General features: G+C 39.9%; 1 pseudogene; it reads right to left on the bottom strand.

The window, feature by feature from the left end:
- Window positions 1-10121: 10121 nt before the first annotated feature.
- LOC145814153 (G-type lectin S-receptor-like serine/threonine-protein kinase LECRK3) lies at window positions 10122-11384 on the bottom strand (annotated as a pseudogene).
- Window positions 11385-12349: the final 965 nt, after the last annotated feature.

The following is a 12349-nucleotide window of genomic DNA, read 5'->3' on the forward strand; positions in this document are numbered from 1 at the left end:
CCGGCTATAGAGAGAGAAAGGAAGAGACTTGAGCAATTTTTGGCTCTAGCTCGGGAATTTGAAGATTTAACTCAAGAATTGACTAGAGTTTGGAAGATTAAAGCTCCTAGGTGAGTAACCAACCCCTAACTCATGAATTTGAGTTGTGATTTCGTGAATTGAAGATTAATTTGTGATCTAGAACATGAAAGGAGTTGGTTTTGATGAATTTGAAGACTATACATGCATGCATGTATGTATTGTTTTGAATTTGCATATTTGAGCTTGAATTACATGACTCATGTTGCAATTTTGGTTGAAATCCATGTATTTGACCATCTTTTCATCATATGAGAGGAGAATGAAGGTTATATGTCACATGCATGTACAATCCATGGAAGTAGAAGCTTTGAATGCATGAAATGGTTACATTGGTAATGAGTTGGTGGAAAATGAGCCATGCATGTAGATAAATTATGAAATTGAGCTTCAATATGTTGTAATTCTATGTTTGTACCATGTTAGTACATGATTATGTGAAGTTTGGACCGAAATCATGCATTTAGAGCCTTTGAATGTCGAGATGAAGCTCAAGAACTCAATCTGGAAAACCCAGATTTTCGATGTCTGCTCGAGCGGGTGAAGTGTCGCGCGAGCGGAGAAATCGAGCTCCCAGCATTTTCTGCAGACATGGTTCCCGCTCGAGCGGGGAAGTTGACGCTCGAGCGGGGAGCTATGTAGACAGGTAGTCCGCTCGAGCGGCCGAGTTCACGCTCGAGCTGGAACTGAAGGCAACCAGTACTTTCGCAGACCTAAGGGTCAGCTCGAGCGGGGACACTATTTTCTGAAATCCTGTTTTTGCATTTTGTGTTCTGTTTTCCGTTCTTTTTCACTTGCAAGCACTCTTAGGCATATGTTAAGCATTGTAAATGAGTTAATAAGATAATAATAAAGCCTAAAGAGAAATATGTGAATTAAAGAACGGATTGAACTGTTAATGACCCTTTTGTGTTCATGAAACGTGTAGGGTCAAGCTCCAGGGCAAATCCACAAGCCGATCACTATGAGTAATATCGATATTTGAATGCTTGTGAATGTCCAATTGTCCATTCCCTTATAAGCTTTATGAATTGCTAATTGGGATTATGGACGTAAGTCTGATATGAATAAACATAAATGGACCCAAGGTCATTTTGATAAACATGAATGGACCCAAGGTCGTTTTGATAAACATGAATGGACCCAAAGGTCGTTTTGATAAACATAAATGGACCCAAGGTCGTTTTGATAAACATGAATGGACCCAAAGGTCGTTTTGATAAACATAAATAGACCCAAGGTCGTTTTGATAAACATAAATGGACCCAAGGTCGTTTGACATGAATGAGTGGGCCGAAGGCTGTTTTGAAATAAATGATTAGGCTGAAGGCCGTTTTGTCATGAATGAGTGGGCCGAAGGCCGTTTCGAAATGAATGAGTGGGCCGAAGGCCGTTCTGACATAAATGAATGGGCCAAAGGCCGTTTTGACACGAATGTATGGGCCGAAGGCCGTTTTGATACAAATGTATGAGCCGAAGGCCGTTTTGACATAAATGATTGGGCTGAAGGCCGTTTTGTCATAATCGAGTGGGCCGAAAGCTGTTTCGAAATGAATGAGTGGGCCGAAGGCCATTCTGGCATAAATGAATGGGCCAAAGGCCGTTTTGACACGAATGTATGGGCCGAAGGCCGTTTTGATACGAATGTATGGGCCGAAGGCCGTTTTGACATAAATGATTGGGCTGAAGGCCGTTTTGTCATAATCGAATGGGCCGAAAGCCGTTTTGACATACATAATTGGGCCAAAGGCCGTTTTGACATAAATGATTGGGCCAAAGGCCGTTTTGACATAAATGATTGGGCCAAAGGCCGTTTTGACATAATCGAATGGGCCGAAGGCCGTTTTGACAAGAATGGAGATCTGAATGGGCCAAAGGCCAGAATGTTTGGAGTTACAGTCACTTGATCTATATTTAGCTATATATCTATTAACTAGGAAAATGAATTGGGCCCAAGGCCATTTGGAGTATGTTGTTCTACATATTATTTATATGACTTCTGTATTTGACATTATTCACTGGGCTATCGCTCACACTCATTCATGTGTTTGTAGGTGAGCCAAGAGAAGTCCAAACCCAGCCCCAGTGAAGTCTGCCAGGAACAACATGAGTTTGGAGAGTCAGCCTTGTGTCTCAGACACGAGTCTCAACCTTGCCATTCTGCTATGTATTTCCATTTTGTCTTGTTGGCAAGGATCTTGTGTATATCGGTATGTAGTTGTGATATGGGTTGACTCAGTTTAGATGATCCTGTCTGTAAAGGATTTTCTAATACTGTATTTCGTTGTGGGTTATTAACGTATATGCGTATGGTTTGTTTTAAAGTGCATATAAGCACGGCTCTATAGACAAAGTTTTGAATTGCTTCCGTTTGGCCCCCATTAACTCTGTTAAAATACATTTGGTTTGGTTTGAGGTCGTAGGTAATCTCATGATTACTGGCCGGTTACGTCCTTAACCCATGGGGGCGGGTTCGGGTCGTGACAAAGTGGTATCAGAGCACGAGTTAATAACTCACACACTTGTCCAAAAGAGCAATAAGCGTCTAGAAAAGATCTAGGATGCATTCACGTGATAAATATAAATCTGAAAGCATCAAGAATATGCTTAAGTGTTTCGGTATGAACAGTCATGCGCTATAATTTGTAAATTGCTTGCATGGTAAACCTTTGGAATACGTATGCTCTCTGGTATATGCATACTTGTGAATCTCTGTATTAAGTATAATGTTATGTTTGGTATAAATGAATGATTTCCTAAATTCTCCTTGAACATAATTGTGGTATCCTTAGCGGAGGCCCTTGCCCAGGGGATATAATACTGTGGCTTATGGTCATGAAGCCCTAGCCCGGGGGAAATACTATCGTGGCACAGGCCCTCGCCCGGGGGAAATAATACCGTGGCCTATGTATGTGATATGTTGATATGCTTGACCAACATGATATGTCACGCTAAAAGAAGTACCACACATGATTCGAATATGAGATATCAATTGTTACACTAATGTGTACAACAAGTTTGTTTTGTTATAATGCACATACATGAAAAGTTGTTTATGTGCATTCAATTATGCCTACGGGTGTCTATTTGAAATATGAACATGATTTGAGTATATAATTACTTAGTAAATGTTCAGCATGCGATATTTGATAAATATGCAATTATCTGTTACGTAAGTGATTAATTGCGTACGTTATGTGAAAGGAGAATATAACAATGTGCCTATGTGCGAATGTACTCATGTGATTTTGTGTTTAATTTCATATTAGGCATCCCAGTATTTGGTAAAGTTTGATAAGAATTTGTGTAGAGTATGAGCAAATTAAGGGCATACGGGTTGGAAGGTTCTTCCACAGCCCGACTTGATAGTCCGGAAAGAGTAGTACAAGAATTGGCAGAGATCTTGAGACAACAGCGTCAGTTGCCGCTATGGCAAGAACCTTTGCCACCACCAGTGTGAGAAACACCGAGGAGTTTGTTATCAGACTTCTGGAGCTCGTTATAGATATGGTAAAATGGACCATATGGCAAGGAACTGTCCCCGGATTGAACGAAATGTGAATGAATCCTCTGCCTTGGCTAAATCCGTACCAGTGGTAGGAACTGCTACTCAGGATGGAGTAATCACACTCATCCCAGAAAGCACTCAGAATGTTGTAACCATTATCCCAGGTATCTATACTGTTTACAAATGAATGCTTATGTGTTGATTGATTCTGAATTAGTACGTTTGTACATCTTCGCTTGGGATATTATTTTATTCGGATCGGCATATATTTCATATCTGCTGCATGTGTATCTAGATTGGTTAGACCCACATGATCGAGACTGTATTCATTGGAGGTATATGCCCCGTTTGGGGAAATTTGTGAAATACGTTTTGGGATATTGATTGACTCTGCACATGCACATATATATCTACACCTATGCTCAGGGTGATTTATTATGTTACCGTCTTCAATGACTAAACCACTGGAATTATGATTCTGTAATCATGTGACCAAGTTGAGCACCCTAAATGATGAACTCTATAATTGTGAGACCATATATTTTGATTGGTAGAAAGTTGACTGGGTGATGTGACTAATTTGGAACTTTTGCATAACAATCCCATACTATGTGTACCCGAGGAACTTTGTATAATGTATTACTGTGCACCATGTTCTTGCATATAAGGCTTCTTTGGGAACTGCTACACTGATTATGATACGTACCTCCTGATATGAACACTTGCATGCTTATGTAACTATACCTGAACTTATGTGGACAATACCGTATTGTACGTGATTTGAAACACTTTGATATGAACAGCTGTGATGAATGATTCTGATACGACCTTGAGAACTGATAAATTTAGGGCAGTTGTGAAACTATCAGCCATGTGCCTAAACAAACGAAGTGAGCCTTACAGAATCAAATGTACCCTATTTGAGAAAACTTCTATCTGACTTGATCCAATAGAACCTTTGTCTGAATTGACCCGATAGAACCCTCATTGGATATAATTTGACAGGACCTTTGTTTGATTTAATCTGACAAGACCTTTGCTTGGATTGATTGATAAGAACCTCTATCTAAGTTGATTTTGTAAAAAGGGGTTAAGAATTGTCTATAAATAAATGACCAGATTATTATTGGCAGGAAAACTGATGGACCCAAAACTTGAATCCGTTTGGAGTGCTTGACTTATTTGAAAGACCTTTTGTAGGCTATCAATAGATTGATTTACCTATGAACACCATTGAGAACTAACCTTCAACTATTGAGGACATATGTGTTATAGGTGAACTGAATTGTACAAATCCCGTGATTGGGTGTCTTAAGGAACGATGCTTGTGTATTGTCCCATCCTGGTTGGTTTGATGCTATGGGGACTGATGATGACAGATTGATTTGACTATAAGCAGTACTGAACAGTTGTCCTTGACTGATCAGAATATGTTGTGTATGGGAGAGTGGTTGCTTCAGTGTTATCGGATTTTGGAAGATCAGGTTACGGTGAGTGGTATTATGTTTGTTTTGATGACATTCTTGGGGCGTCCTTTCATGCTAGGGGACGTTAAGCCTATGTAGCACCTTTGATCGAGATACCTTTTGCCACCGACGGTTTCGTACGGGTGGGTTTGACTAATCGATCTCGAGTCGGCCACCGACGGTTGTGAACGGGTGTGCTTGATTCCGAGACGATTATTCCTTTGTTTTGTCTGGAATGTCATCCTTTGGTATTATGCAGATGTTATAGACATCAAAGAAGCTTTGAAAAATCCTGATTATCCATAAGTGTGCGAATTCAGTACACCTTGTGAACGCCTGCCCAGCGCCATTATATTCTGTAATTGGGGCCCTGAGGATGTGTAAATTGTGCTTAACATGTGATTGACTCCTTTGATACTACCTTTGCCATTATGGAGGTTTATATATGAATTGCCTTATGCTTTTGATGACTATCAGATAATGTGGAAAGACTCGATAGAATAGGGAATTGAATATTGAATTGAATTGTGAACTGTAAACTGTTGAATGAATTAAGAACACGTGTATTATGTCAGAAATTGCCTGCTTCGATGTTATTATACTTTACAATCAGTATTATGGGGATGTCTGGACTATGTGTATTGTGTGGGTAATTACTTCGATGTTACCTTTGTTGTTTCGGGAATCAGTATCTGGATCCACCTTATATTCCTAAAGACTTTTAATTGACCTTGGATAATTGTGATGAGTCACTGGACTAAATACCGAATCAGATCGTGAATTGGGGAATTATTGAAGAATGAATTGAACTTTTGTGACACAGAATAGACCGAACTTCTGTGATAAAGTTAGCTGACATTGAAATAAATATGTTAGTGACCTACCTTGAAGAGGTCAATTGGTGAATATGTCTAAATATTTTTCGGTGCCAACAGGTCGAAGTTGAATTTCAGATAGTGGCGGGACTACTTCAACCTCTCTCCATTTTGGAATGGAAATGGGAATATGTGGCTACGAATTTCGTTGTGGGGCTACCTTGAGCACCCAAGGTATAAGTCCCATTTGGGCTATTGTAGGTAAAATTATTGAAGTTGCCCATTTCTCCCTATAAAATTTTGTATGATGCTTGTAGACTAGCCACTGTTTACATCGATAAGATCGCTCGTTTACATGGGGTCCCAGTATCTATTGTTTAGAGAGAAATTCTAAAATGTGTTTGAATTCTGAAAATCCTTCAAGAGGCAATGGGGGCTCAGCTTCTATTCTGTTATGTTACCCGGACCCGGAGGTTCCCTTATGGAACTGGTTATTCGTAACCTCATGTGTATATGTTCTGTTCTGTTCCGTTATGTTCTGTTCTGTTAATGCTAATGAATGTATCACGTAAACTTAATCATGACTTATGACTCTTGTATATGATCTGGACAAATTATGAATTTGATACGAAACTGAATTATGATTCGGTGCTGTTTTCCATCCGCAAATTGATGTATGATCAGAAAGAACTTGTTAGATTTTTGGGAGAAATACTCCAAATTTATGCAGTAGATTTTTCGGGGAATTTGAAAGATCTATCCATTGTTGGCAGACTTTGCTTACAACCACAGCCTACACTCTAGATTGGTGTGACACCATACAAGCCTTGTATGGAAGAAAATGTAAGTCCCTAACTAATTGAGAAAAGAGTGTTGCTTGATTTTGAGACTAAGTAAATGGCTATCAAAAAGGATTAGAACCGTTGAATGAAAGGTGTTCCGAATTTTGTTCGACTAAGGGTGAAATAAGTTTGAGGGACCAAACTTTCTGAAGGGGGGAAGACTGTGATACCCCTGTTCCGTAATGCGTTAATTGGCCCTTAATACGAATTTGATTATATGTTTGATATGATTTGGTGTGCCATTATGTGATATATGTGATTCTAGAATTCTATCTGTCCACCGTAGGAATATCTATTTAAATAATCTGCTTTGGAATTAAATTGAGGGCCTTATCGACCACAGAACTCAAAATTGATTACGCCATTGTGGTTGGCATAATTTTTAGAGCCTACGGTGAAATTTAATTGAAAATTGATTCTGGTCAATTTAAACTGATTAAATTGATAAATTAAGTGCCCCATTATTTTATATTAAAATATTTGTTAGTGAGGCTTGTTGTATATTTGCATTGTACTCTCCTTTAGCTCTCTTAAAACTCAAAATCTGAGTTAGACAGTTGAGAGTGAGAGAGAGGCCGGTTATAGAGAGAGAAAGGAAGAGACTTGAGCAATTTTTGGCTCTGGCTTGGGAATTTGAAGATTTAACTCAAGAATTGACTAGAGTTTGGAAGATTAAAGCTCCTAGGTGAGTAACCAACCCCTAACTCATGAATTTGAGTTGTGATTTCGTGAATTGAAGATTAATTCGTGATCTAGAACATGAAAGGAGTTGGTTTTGATGAATTTGAAGACTATACATGCATGCATGTATGTATTGTTTTAAATTTGCATATTTGAGCTTGAATTACATGACTCATGTTGCAATTTTGGTTGAAATCCATGTATTTGACCATCTTTTCATCATATGAGACGAGAATGAAGGTTATATGTCACATGCATGTACAATCCATGGAAGTAGAAGCTTTGAATGCATGAAATGGTTATATTGGTAATGAGTTGGTGGAAAATGAGTCATGCATGTAGATAAATTATGAAATTGAGCTTCAATATGTTGTAATTCTATGTTTGTACCATGTTAGTACATGATTATGTGAAGTTTGGACCGAAATCATGCATTTAGAGCCTTTGAATGTCGAGATGAAGCTCAAGAACTCAATCTGGAAAACCCAGATTTTTGATGTCCGCTCGAACGGGTGAAGTGCCGCTCGAGCGGAGAAATCGAGCTCCCAGCATTTTCTGCAGACATGGTTCCCGCTCGAGCGGGGAAGTTGACGCTCGAGCGGGGAGATATGTAGACAGGTAGTCCACTCTAGCGGCCGAGTTCACGCTCGAGCTGGAACTGAAGGCAACCAGTACTTTCGCAGACCTAAGGGTCCGCTCGAGCGGGGAAGTCCACGCTCGAGCGGGGACCCTATTTTCTGAAATCCTGTTTTTGCATTTTGTGTTCTGTTTTCTGTTCTTTTTCACTTGCAAGCACTCTTAGGCATATGTTAAGCATTGTAAATGAGTTAATGAGATAATAATAAAGCCTAAAGAGGAATATGTGAATTAAAGAACGGATTGAACTGTTAATAACCCTTTTGTGTTCATAAAACGTGTAGGGTCAAGCTCTAGGGCAAATCCACAAGCCGATCACTATGAGTAATATCGATATTTGAATGCTTGTGAATGTCCAATTGTCCATTCCCTTATAAGCTTTATGAATTGCTAATTGGGATTATGGACGTAAGTCTGATATGAATAAACATAAATGGACCCAAGGTCGTTTTGATAAACATAAATGGACCCAAGGTCATTTTGATAAACATGAATGGACCCAAAGGTCATTTTGATAAACATAAATGGAACCAAGGTCGTTTTGATAAACATGAATGGACCCAAAGGTCGTTTTGATAAACATAAATAGACCCAAGGTCGTTTTGATAAACATAAATGGACCCAAGGTCGTTTGACATGAATGAGTGGGCCGAAGGCCGTTTTGAAATAAATGATTGGGCTGAAGGCCGTTTTGTCATAATCGAGTGGGCCGAAGGCCGTTTCGAAATGAATGAGTGGGCCGAAGGCCGTTCTGACATAAATGAATGGGCCAAAGGCCGTTTTGACACGAATGTATGGGCCGTAGGCCGTTTTGATACGAATGTATGGGCCGAAGGCCGTTTTGACATAAATGATTGGGCTGAAGGCCATTTTGTCATAATCGAGTGGGCCGAAGGCCGTTTCGAAATGAATGAGTGGGTCGAAGGCCATTCTGACATAAATGAATGGGCCAAAGGCCGTTTTGACACGAATGTATGGGCCGAAGGCCGTTTTGATACGAATGTATGGGCCGAAGGCCATTTTGACATAAATGATTGGGCTGAAGGTCGTTTTGTCATAATCGAATGGGCCGAAGGGCGTTTTGACATTCATAATTGGGCCAAAGGCCGTTTTGACATAAATGATTGGGCCAAAAGCCGTTTTGACATAATCGAATGGGCTGAAGGCCGCTTTGACAAGAATGGAGATCTGAATGGGCCAAAGGCCAGAATGTTTGGAGTTACAGTCACTTGACCTATATTTAGCTATATATATATTAAGTAGGAAAGTGAATTGGGCCCAAGGCCGTTTGGAGTATGTTGTTCTACATATTATTTATATGACTTCTGTATTTGACATTATTCACTGGGCTATCGCTCACACTCATTCATGTGTTTGTAGGTGAGCCAAGAGAAGTCCAAACCCAGCCCCAGTGAAGTCTGCCAGGAACAACATGAGTTTGGAGAGTCAGCCTTGTGTCTCACGCACGCGACTCAACCTTGCCATTCTTTTATGTATTTCCATTTTGTCTTGTTGGCAAGGATCTTGTGTATATCGGTATGTAGTTGTGATATGGGTTGACTCAGTTTAGATGATCCTGTCTGTAAAGGATTTTCTGGTATTGTATTTCGTTATGGGTTATTAACGTATATGCGTATGGTTTGTTTTAAAGTGCATATAAGCACGGCTCTATGGACAAAGTTTTAAATTGCTTCCGTTTGGCCCCCATTAACTCTGTTAAAATACATTTGGTTTGGTTTGAGGTCGTAGGTAATCTCATGATTACTGGCCGGTTACGTCCTTAACCCATGGGGGCAGGTTCGGGTCGTGAGACATACACTATATTTGTTCAATTAAAGAGCTCTCTTACTATAGACAACACACAAATTGAATGACAATACATTATTTTTTTAGTGAACAACGTACACAACAGAACCACTATAGCAGAGCAACAAAAGCAAGCCTAACTAGTAAAAGAAACTTGAGATGGACATGGAGGCACATCAACTTCAACAAATCCTTCAAGCATCTAGGTGACCTTCCTCATTGTAGGCCTCAAAGATGGATCTTCTTGAATACACCAAATGGCAACCATCAGAAATCTCTGTAGCCCCTTCTAGTCATTTAATGCTTCCATATCGTTTTCAACCAAAGTATCCAATCTTGCTTCCTGAAAGCAGTCACAAGCCCAATAAGTCCGAATTACTTTCTCTTCTTCACCAACCTCCAAATCACTAACGCTTTTTTGACAAGAAATGATCTCCAGTAGCAACACACCATAGCTATAGACATCAACCTTTACAATGATTGGATTTCTGTTGAACCACTCCACAGTAACATACCCTATTGTCCCTCTAATGGTAGCAGGATTGGTCTTACTCTTATTCAACTTCAGAACTTTAGCCAACCCAAAGTCAGAAATCCGAGCATTGTAATAATCATCCAGGAGTATGTTCTGAGGCTTTATATCACAATGGATGATCTAGGTACTACATTCTTTATGTAGGTACACAAGTCCTCTGGTAATCCCCAATGCAATTTGGGTCCTTTGGTTCCAACTTGGCTTCTTTTCCCCAAAGAGAAAGCTTGCTAAAGTTCCATTGCTCATGAACTCGTACACTAACATCCGATGTTGTCCTTCGTCACAAAATCCGAGCAGTCGGACCAAATTCTTGTGATGTGTCTGTCCAATTACATTTACTTTGGTTTTGAATTCCTTCTCTTTCTCTTGAACCATCATATCTAGTTTCTTCACTGCAACAACAACTCTAGAACCCATTTGTGTCACCCCTTTGTAAACAATACCAAAAGCTTTACTTCCCAGTTCTTCCTTGAAACCATTTGTAGCTTCTACAAGCTCTTCATAAGTAAAACAACAAAGATTAGTCTCCACAGCATTGTGATTGCCATGATGACTTTTTATGCTTTTCCTGTGGTGGATAAGGAAAAAGCCCAAACAAACAGCACTAATCAATACAAAATTAATGAACACAAAGCTACCCAATAGAACCGATCCAATGAGAATTAAGGTCCCCTGGTTCTTCTTTGTTTCTGGAACCAGAGGAGAAAGAAGAGTTCGAGGATCTCTTTTCCTAAACTTCAAGAAAGCATGACGATTAACAACATTGTCCTCTCTCCCATTTGAAAGTGGCAGTTTCTTCTTCCAGCAACTACCATCTCCCAAAATGGCAACAACACAAAAACAGTCATTGATGCAAGACCTTTTGCACTGCGCTTTAGTCGCAGGTTTCAACTGTTCATAGTCAGATGTTGGCCAATCAATATCGATTAGTGTCTCAAAATCGTAGATATCTTCCACAGAATTGATGTCATCTTCTAAACAGCTTTGTGTGAAATTTAGCTTGCAGTTGCCATACATATTGTTCGAATCAAGTAAAGAATACCTTGGCGGGCATTTGCAATCTGGTTTTTGGTTATCATTAAGTTTTCAAATGCTGTTAAACCCACAAGACCCACTACCTTCACCTCCACCAATAGCAACACATATATTATTTGGCTGTGACCAAATAGGAGTCCATTTTGTACTGCTATTGAAAGTCTTCGGATGATAACATTGGGTGAAAACTCCATAAAAGTTCATAGTTGCTCTGTGAAAATATTCAGTAGCTAGGAACAACATACTTTGTGGTTTGATATAGAATCTTTGGTTATTCCTTCTCAATATGTACATGACTCATTTGACGTCGAAAATCACTCGTGTCCCACCCCAAACCCGGGTATGACCGTGTAACGCCTGTATCCTTTAATTCTTTGGAGAGTGTGTTCAATATCCTTATTTTTATCTTGAGAGTCTTTGGAGTTGTTGTCTATTGGTTTTGAAGGAGTACAATCTGATTTAAACTCGTTGGGTTTGTTCGGTCGCATTTGTTCTTGTCAAAAGTTCCTTGGAAACTTAGAAATTTTGCGTTGGGGTTGACACTAGCCTTCCTAAGGGTCGACCCTTGCATGTTGTCATGTTTCTGGAGGTGTCGCTGGAAAATAGGGTAGACACCAACCTTCCTAAGGGTCGACCCTTACCTGTTGGTAAAGTTTCGGGAGGTGTTGCTGGAAAATAAGGTAAACACCAGTCTGGGGAGGGTCGACCCTCTTATGTTGCAGAATTTCTGTGTTAGTTGCTGGAAAATAGGGTCGACCCCCTCCTGTCTAAGGGTCGACCCCCTTGCTTGTACCAGATTGCCTTTTCTACAAAAACGCTCGACCCTCCTGCCCAAAGGGTTGACCCCTGCGTGTGTTTTATAGATTTTTGGGCTGGTTTGGGCCCTACCTTTAGGGGCTTTTAGGCCTATTATTTTATTGATCTTAGGGCTACTTCTCTACTACTAT

This window comes from Camellia sinensis, unplaced genomic scaffold, assembly GCF_055761805.1.
Source record: "Camellia sinensis isolate YWXY unplaced genomic scaffold, ASM5576180v1 Unanchor1, whole genome shotgun sequence".
Classification (NCBI taxonomy): Eukaryota; Viridiplantae; Streptophyta; class Magnoliopsida; order Ericales; family Theaceae; genus Camellia; species Camellia sinensis.